Raw genomic sequence first — 9,183 nt, forward strand, 5'->3', positions numbered from 1 at the left:
ATGCAGAAAATTAGGCATGCTTACAATTCAAGTATTCAACTCAAGCAGAAAAGTAAATACAGATCTAGACGATGTGAGATATAAAGTTCAATTAACCTCTACGTGTCAATGCACAGAATGTATGAAATGCACCATGTATTTCCACTATCAAGTGCTCAACCACTTGGTACTATATATGGCCATCCAGCCTAGGGAAGATCCATCCCGGAATATATACACATCGTTGGCAACAGTCACTCAGTACCAAGGAAGGTCATTCCAATCCTGCGGAGAAGATCCATCTCCAGGTATCAATACTTCGGACAAGATCCATGTCCAGGGAAGATCCATTCCTCAATAATATCATTCGTGCCCACTGTGGGTGTGCAGACTCCGAATGGGCTCCTACGGCCCAAGCACTATCATATTCAATATAACTGTTGCCGCATGCAGTCCGACCCCGTAACTCTTACATAAAATCAGGCTTTCGGCCTCACTCAATCATCACTCTCCGGTCTCACCCATGGGCTCACAATGTCATGGAAACTAGTCCAGAAACAATGATATGCTAAGCCAATAATAACAATTGAGACTGAGATATGATATGAAATACAAGAATATACAGAGTATAAAATAACAGTAAAATCAATGAAATGATAGCAAGAAACGACCATTAGGGGTCCCAACAGTATCGGCATGAAGCCCTAACATGATCTCTAGCATATTTTGGTGCCATGGAATGAACCAGATCAGGATTCTCACGGTGCACGCCCACACGCCCGTCACTTTTCATGTGCGTCACATCAATACTAATCATATAACATGTATTTCGGGGTTTTGAACCCTCAGAACAAGTTTTGGAAGCGTTACTTACCTTAAACCAAGACAAAATCCTACTCCGCGACACCTTTGCCTCTCAAATCGGCCACCAAGTGTCCCGAATCTAGTCATAATCAATACAATACGATCAATATAGGCAAAGGAACCAATTCCACAAGAAAACTACTTAATTGGACACAAATCCCGAAGTCGATTCAAACTCGGCCCCCAGGCCCACGTCTCGAAATCCGAAAAAAGTGTCAAAACTAGAAAGCACATTCACTCACAATTCTACCCATACCAATTTCATCAAAATCCGACATCACTTGGTCCCTCAAATCCCCAAATTTCTCTCTCCAAAATCCCAAGCCCTAACCCCTTATTTCACTTCAAAAATCCTACTAATTAGGTGGGAAATAAATGGTAAAACACCATAGCTAGGAGTATTAGAACTCAAGCAACTTACCTCGCTGAAAACCCCTTGTATCCCCTTCAAAATCACTCCAAAAGATCCGAGGTCGGGCTTGAAAATTGTGGAAATGAACAAAAATTCGCGGAATGTTCTATTTATAGGATCTGCACATGCTTTACGCACCTGCGGCCCAAAATGCGCACCTGCAGTGCCGCTTCTACGCAAAAACATCCGTATCTCCGGCAAATCACTTATATCCCTGGGACCGCATATGCGCCTCACGACCGCATCTGCAATCATCGCAAGTGCGGAAACAACCTCGCACATGCGCTTGCCTGCCCGCATTTGCCCCTCTCGCATGTGCGGGAAACACATCGCTCCTGCTCAAGTCCCTTGTGGCCGCATCTGCGGATCCTTATCCGCTCCGGCGGGCTCGCACCTGCGGCTCCGACTCCGTAGGTGCAGTTATGACAGTTGTGTTCCAACTTCAACGACTCCTCCAATTTCTAAACTTTTTACGTTAATCACCCAAAATCAACCAGAGGCCCTCGGGACCTCAACCGAACATACCAACATATACCATTACATCATAATAACTCCGTCGAACCTTCGAATCACCCAAAACAACATCAAAACACAAAATTAAACTCGGATTCAAACCTAAGAACTTCTAAACTTTCGAATTCTAGAAATGATGTCGAAACCTATCAAACCACGTCGGAGTCACCTCAAATTTTGCACACAAGTCAGAACTGACACCACCAACCTACTTCAACTTCTGGAAATCCAATCCGACCCCGATATCAAAATTTCCTACCGACCAAAATCGCCAAAATCTAACTTTCGCCAATTCAAGCCTAATTCTACCATGGGCCTCCAAATCACATTCGGGACGCGATCCTAAGTCCAAAAGAACCTAAAGGAGCTAACGGAACCATTGAAATTCACATCTGAGATCGTTTACGCATAAGTCAACATTCGGTCAACTTTCCCAACTTAAGCCTTCACAAAAAAGACTAAGTGTCTCAATTCACTACAAGACCACTGCGGACCGAACCAATTGACCCGGTAAGACATAATACTGCAAAAGAACACAAATGAAGAAGAAAAATAGGGAAACAGGGCTGTAACTCTCGAAACGACCTGCCGGGTCGTTACATCCTTCCCATCTAAAACAAACTTTCGTCCTTGAATGAGTCTAGAAATATACCTGAACTCTCAAATAGGTGTGGATATCTGCTCCGCGTCTCCCAATCAGTCTCCCAAGTATCCTCCTCTATGGGCTGATCTCTCCACTACACTTTCACTAATGCTATATCCCTTGACCTCAACTTTCGGACCCGCCGCTCCAAAATAGCCACTGGCTCCACATCATAAGTCAAATCACCATCTAATTGAACCGTGCTGAAATCAAAGACACGAGACAAATCGTCGATATACGTTCGAAGGATAGAAACATGAAATACTAGATGGAAACTCAATAAGCTAGGTGGCAAGGAAAGCTCATAGGCCACATCCCAAATCCTCCGGAGCACCTTAAACGGCCCAATAAACCGAGGGCTCAACTTGGCCTTCTTCCCAAATCTCATAACAACCTTCATGAGTGAAACCTTCAGCGAAACCTTCTCCCCAACCATGTAAGACACATCACGGAACTTTCTATCAACATAACTCTTTTGTCTTGATTGAGCTGTGCGAAGCCGCTCTTGAATCACTTTCACCTTGTCCGTACCCAAAAGCCTAGCCTCACCCGTCTCAATCCAACCCACTGAATATCTACACCGTCTCCCATATAAAGCCTGATACGGAGCCATCTGAATACTCGACTAATAATTGTTGATGTAAGAACACTCCGGGAGTGGCAGAAGCTGGTCCCATGAACCCCTAAAATCAATGACACAAGCGTGTAACATGTCCTCCAATATCTTAATAGTGCGCTAGGACTGTTCGTCCGCCTAAGGGTGAAATGATGTGCTCAACTCAACCTGAGTTCCAAACTCTTGCTGCACGGCATCTCCAAAACTAAGACGTAAATTGAGTACCTCCATCTGAAATGATGGAAACTGGGACACCATACAGGAGAACAATCTCTCGGATATAAATCTCAGCCAACCGCTCTGAAGAACAAGTAGTGCTTTCAGGAATGAAGTGTGCGAACTTGGTCAGCTGATCCACAATCACCCAAATAGCATCTAACTTCCTCGAAATTCGGGGAAGCCTGACTAAGAAATCAAAGGTGATATGCTCTCACTTCACCTCTGGAGTCTCTATCTGCTTGTGACAACCCGGCTAGTCGTCTCATGAGTTAGCGCTCTGTTTCCCCCATTTTTGCTTCTTATTGCTTTGTCTATCGGTTCTATATGTGATCGGGTTGGTTGGCTCGGGTTCAGAAAGGATTTGGTAAGGTTGGAGACACTTAGTCTCTTTTGAGGAAGCTTAAGTTGGAAAAGTCAACCGGATGTTGACTTATGTGTTAGAGGGCTCAGATGTGAGTTCTGAGGGTTCGGATAGCTTCGGGAGGTGATTTGGGACTTAGGAGCGTGATCAGAATGAGTTTTAGAGGTTTGGAGTAGATTTAGGCTTGAATTGGCGAAGTTGGTATTTTTGCGATTTCCGGGTCCCATTTGGACTTGTTCTCTATCCTTAATGAGAAGCATTTATAAGAAGATTTCTGGGTCCCATTTCCGGGTCCCACTTAGTCTCTATCCTTAATGAGAAGCTTTTATAACCACACAAATACTCTGGGTCCCATTTGGACTTGTCTAGGACCACAAATTCCAGAAGTCTTTATTTTTTTCTTAAACTCTGTGCTCAGTCAAACAAGTTCACATAAATTGAAACGGAGGGAATAGCTTTTTACAAAGAAGGAAGAAGAGGAAAAAGATGAAAATGGGGGAATATATGGCGTTAAGGTGCTTTGCAAATTGATAATTCTAAGATACAGTCAACCTTATTCCTCACTTCTTGACTCAGAATTGGGTAGTCTTTGTTGCTCATATTGGCTGGGACTTCATTAAGGCTGCTTATCGGGCGGATTGGGCGGTTATTTACTCTTAACGGTTTGGCTTATCGGTTAACAGCTTTTAAATGTATTAATCTGTTAGCCACCCGATAAGATATCGGGCGGATTGGTATCGGTTTAACTCTTATTGGGCGGTTATTGGGCGGTTTATCGGCCTAATTCAATATATATTCAATCAAAATTAATAAAAAATATGCACTTACAAACGGAGTACTAATTCAGAACCCATATAGGAGTGTTAATCCACGTCTGGTTGTAGCCATTGTATATAAGTTATATCTTATCCGAATAAATCATCGCCTCAAATTCCAGTATGCAATGTAGAAAGCAAAAGAAATTCACCTCATCTATAGTAATAATTTCTTTGATATGCTGAAGTCGGTGAACAAACAGCCAAACAAAAGCACAAGAATTAGATTTCTGCAAATCATAGTAACAAAAAACAAAGAAAGCAATAAAAAAAGAAGTTCACCTCCAGATTGAGTACAATAGCCTTTTCTCGGCCTAAAATTGCAGAAGGATAAGAAAGAAGAGGATCAAGAATACGAAGATCTCTAGCATGTATAGGAACTCGTTTCATAATNAAAAAAATATATATATATATATATATATATATATATATATATATATATATACATATATATATATATGTATATATATATATATATAAGAGAGAGAGAGAAAAAGAGTGGAGTCTTGTGGAAATTGAAGAAATACTTTGAGGTGGTTCTAGGTCGGTAACTCGAGGTAAATAAGTGCTATGTAGTAAAGGAGCATAATGTATGTAGAGTTCAAGGAGGGTATAGCCACTACATTCTCAAATATTCATCCAACCGTTTCGAAGCTTACATTATAACCCGTGAAAAGTCTTTAGTGATCTACAGTCAATCATTTCTGAGATAGCAGCAAAGTTAAAATAAGGGCAAGCATAAGGACAGGTCGGTTGAAAATTGTGGAAATGAACAAAAATTCGCGGGATGTTCTATTTAATAGGATCTGCACATGCTTTACGCACCTGCGGCCCAAAATGCGCACCTGCAGTGCCGCTTCTACGCAAAAAACATCCGTATCTCGGCAAATCACTTATATCCCTGGACCGCATATGCGCCTCACGACCGCATCTGCAATCATCGCAAGTGCGGGAAACCTCGACATGCGGCTTGCCTGCCGCATTTGCCCCTCTCGCATGTGCGGGAAACACATCGCTCCTGCCAAGTCCCTTGTGGCCGCATCTGCGGATCCTTATCCGCTCCGGCGGGCTCGCACCTGCGGCTCCGACTCCGTAGGTGCAGTTATGACAGTTGTGTTCCAACTTCAACGATCCTCCAATTTCTAAACTTTTTACGTTAATCACCCAAAATCAACCAGAGGCCCTCGGGACCTCAACCGAACCATACCAACATATACCATTAATCATAATAACTCCGTCGAACCTTCGAATCACCCAAAAACAACATCAAAACACAAAATTAAACTCGGATTCAAAACTAAGAACTTCTAAACTTCTCGAATTCTAGAAATGATGTCGAAACCTATCAAACCACGTCGGAGTCACCTCAAATTTTGCACAACAAGTCAGAACTGACACCCACCAACCTACTTCAACTTCTGGAAACCAATCCGACCCGATATCAAAAATTTCCTACGACCAAAATCGCCAAAATCTAACTTTCGCCAATCAAGCCTAATTCTACCATGGGCCTCCAAATCACATTCGGGACCGCGATCCTAAGTCCAAAAGAACCTAAAGAGCTAACGGAACCATTGAAATTCACATCTGAGATCGTTTACGCATAAGTCAACATTCGGTCAACTTTCCCAACTTAAGCCTTCACAAAAAAGACTAAGTGTCTCAATTCACTACAAGACCACTGCGGACCGAACCAATTGACCCGGTAAGACATAAATACTGCAAAAAGAACACAAATGAAGAAGAAAAATAGGGAAACAGGGCTGTAACTCTCGAAACGACCTGCCGGGTCGTTACATCCTTCCCATCTAAAACAAACTTTCGTCCTTGAATGAGTCTAGAAATATACCTGAACTCTCAAATAGGTGTGGATATCTGCTCCGCGTCTCCCAATCAGTCTCCCAAGTATCCTCCTCTATGGGCTGATCTCTCCACTACACTTTCACTAATGCTATATCCCTTGACTCAACTTTCGGACCCGCGCTCCAAAATAGCCACTGGCTCCACATCATAAGTCAAAATCACCATCTAAATTGAACGTGCTGAAATCAAAGACACGAGACAAAATCGTCGATATACTTCGAAGGATAGAAACACTGAAATACTAGATGGAAACTCAATAAGCTAGGTGGCAAGGAAAGCTCATAGGCCACATCCCAAATCCTCCGGAGCACCTTAAACGGCCCAATAAACCGAGGGCTCAACTTGGCTCTTCCCAAATCTCATACAACTTCATGAGTGAAACCTTCAGCGAAACCTTCTCCCCAACCATGTAAGACACATCACGGAAACTTTCTATCAACATAACTCTTTTGTTTGATTGAGCTGTGCGAAGCCGCTCTTGAATCACTTTCACCTTGTCCGTACCCAAAAGCCTAGCCTCACCCGTCTCAATCCAACCCATGAATATCTAACCGTCTTCCCATATAAGCCTGATACGGAGCCATCTGAATACTCGACTAATAATTGTTGATGTAAGAACACTCCGGGAGTGTGCAGAAGCTGGTCCCATGAACCCCTAAAATCAATGACACAAGCGTGTAACATGTCCTCCAATATCTTAATAGTGCGCTAGGACTGTTCGTCCGCCTTAAGGGTGAAATGATGTGCTCAAACTCAACCTGAGTTCCAAACTCTTGCTGCACGGCATCTCCAAAACTAAGACGTAAATGAGTACCTCCATCTGAAATGATGGAAACTGGGACACCATACAGGAGAACAATCTCTCGGATATAAATCTCAGCCAACCGCTCTGAAGAACAAGTAGTGCTTTCAGGAATGAAGTGTGCGAACTTGGTCAGCTGATCCACAATCACCCAAATAGCATCTAACTTCCTCGAAATTCGGGGAAGCCTGACTAAGAAATCAAAGAGTGATATGCTCTCACTTCACCTCTGGAGTCTCTATCTGCTTGACAACCCGGCTAGTCGTCTCATGGAGTTAGCGCTCTGTTTCCCCATTTTTGCTTCTTATTGCTTTGTCTATCGGTTCTATATGTGATCGGGTTGGTTGGCTCGGGTTCAGAAAGGATTTGGTAAGGTTGGAGACACTTAGTCTCTTTTGAGGAAGCTTAAGTTGGAAAAGTCAACCGGATGTTGACTTATGTGTTAGAGGCTCAGATGTGAGTTCTGAGGGTTCGGATAGCTTCGGGAGGTGATTTGGGACTTAGGAGCGTGATCAGAATGAGTTTTAGAGGTTTGGAGTAGATTTAGGCTTGAATTGGCGAAGTTGGTATTTTTGCGATTTCCGGGTCCCATTTGGACTTGTTCTCTATCCCTTAATGAGAAGCCATTTATAAGAAGATTTCTGGTCCCATTTCGGGTCCCACTTAGTCTCTATCCTTAATGAGAAGCTTTTATAACACACAATACTCTGGTCCATTTGGATTGTCTAGGACCACAAATTCCAGAAGTCTTTATTTTTTCTTAAACTCTTGCTCAGTCAAACAAGTTCACATAATTGAAACGGAGGGAATAGCTTTTTACAAAGAAGGAAGAAGAGGAAAAAGATGAAAATGGGGATATATGGCGTTAAGGTGCTTTGCAAATTGATAATTCTAAGATACAGTCAACCTTATTCCTCACTTCTTGACTCAGAATTGGTAGTCTTTGTTGCTCATATTGGCTGGGACTTCATTAAGGCTGCTTATCGGGCGGATTGGGCGGTTATTTACTCTTAACGGTTTGGCTTATCGGTTAACAGCTTTTAAATGTATTAATCTGTTAGCCACCCGATAAGATATCGGGCGGATTGGTATCGGTTTAACTCTTATTGGGCGGTTATTGGGCGGTTTATCGGCCTAATTCAATATATATTCAATCAAAATTAATAAAAAATATGCACTTACAACGGAAGTACTAATTCAGAACCCATATAGGAGTGTTAATCCACGTCTGGTTGTAGCCATTGTATATAAGTTATATCTTATCCGAATAAATCATCGCCTCAAATTCCAGTATGCAATGTAGAAAGCAAAAGAAATTCACCTCATCTATAGTAATAATTTCTTTGATATGCTGAAGTCGGTGAACAAAACGCCAAACAAAAGCACAAGAATTAGATTTCTCAAATCATAGTAACAAAAAACAAAGAAAGCAATAAAAAAAGAAGTTCACCTCCAGATTGAGTACAATAGCCTTTTCTCGGCCTAAAATTGCAGAAGGATAAGAAAGAAGAGGATCCAAAGATACGAAGATCTCTAGCATGTATAGGAACTCGTTTCATAATAGCATACTTATCCAAATCCAAGATACTACTCTCCCTCTTACAAATTGAAAACTAACTTAGTTATGTTTACGACTAAGATTTCAGGCGCATCACCTTTCATCAGGTGTTTGTAATATTCATTGTTCATGCATGAAAAAGATATATCTACGCCCTCACCTATATCGCATAATTGATACATTGGCTAACTTATCTTGTCCAGTTCAGTGATGTTTGCATCCTTTATGCATTATGCCTGGAGAAAGACTTGTTTATAATGTAATACTAACTTCATCTGTATTGAGTATTCCAAAATATTTGTATGCTTGAATTTGATTCTGAACTTTCTGCCTTTTCTAAAGTAATTAACAAGGATTATGTTACATATTTTTATAATTTTGATTATTTAGGAATTAAGCGTTAAAAACTTAGAGATTAGAGTATTGGAAGAGTGGAAGAGTGGAAGACTGAAGTCGAAGGGTTTTTGAAATTTAATATATATATGGGATAAAAATTAAATTATATTATATATATATATAAATATGTTATAATATATTA

Source organism: Nicotiana attenuata, unplaced genomic scaffold (genome assembly GCF_001879085.1).
Source record: "Nicotiana attenuata strain UT unplaced genomic scaffold, NIATTr2, whole genome shotgun sequence".
Lineage (NCBI taxonomy): Eukaryota > Viridiplantae > Streptophyta > Magnoliopsida > Solanales > Solanaceae > Nicotiana > Nicotiana attenuata.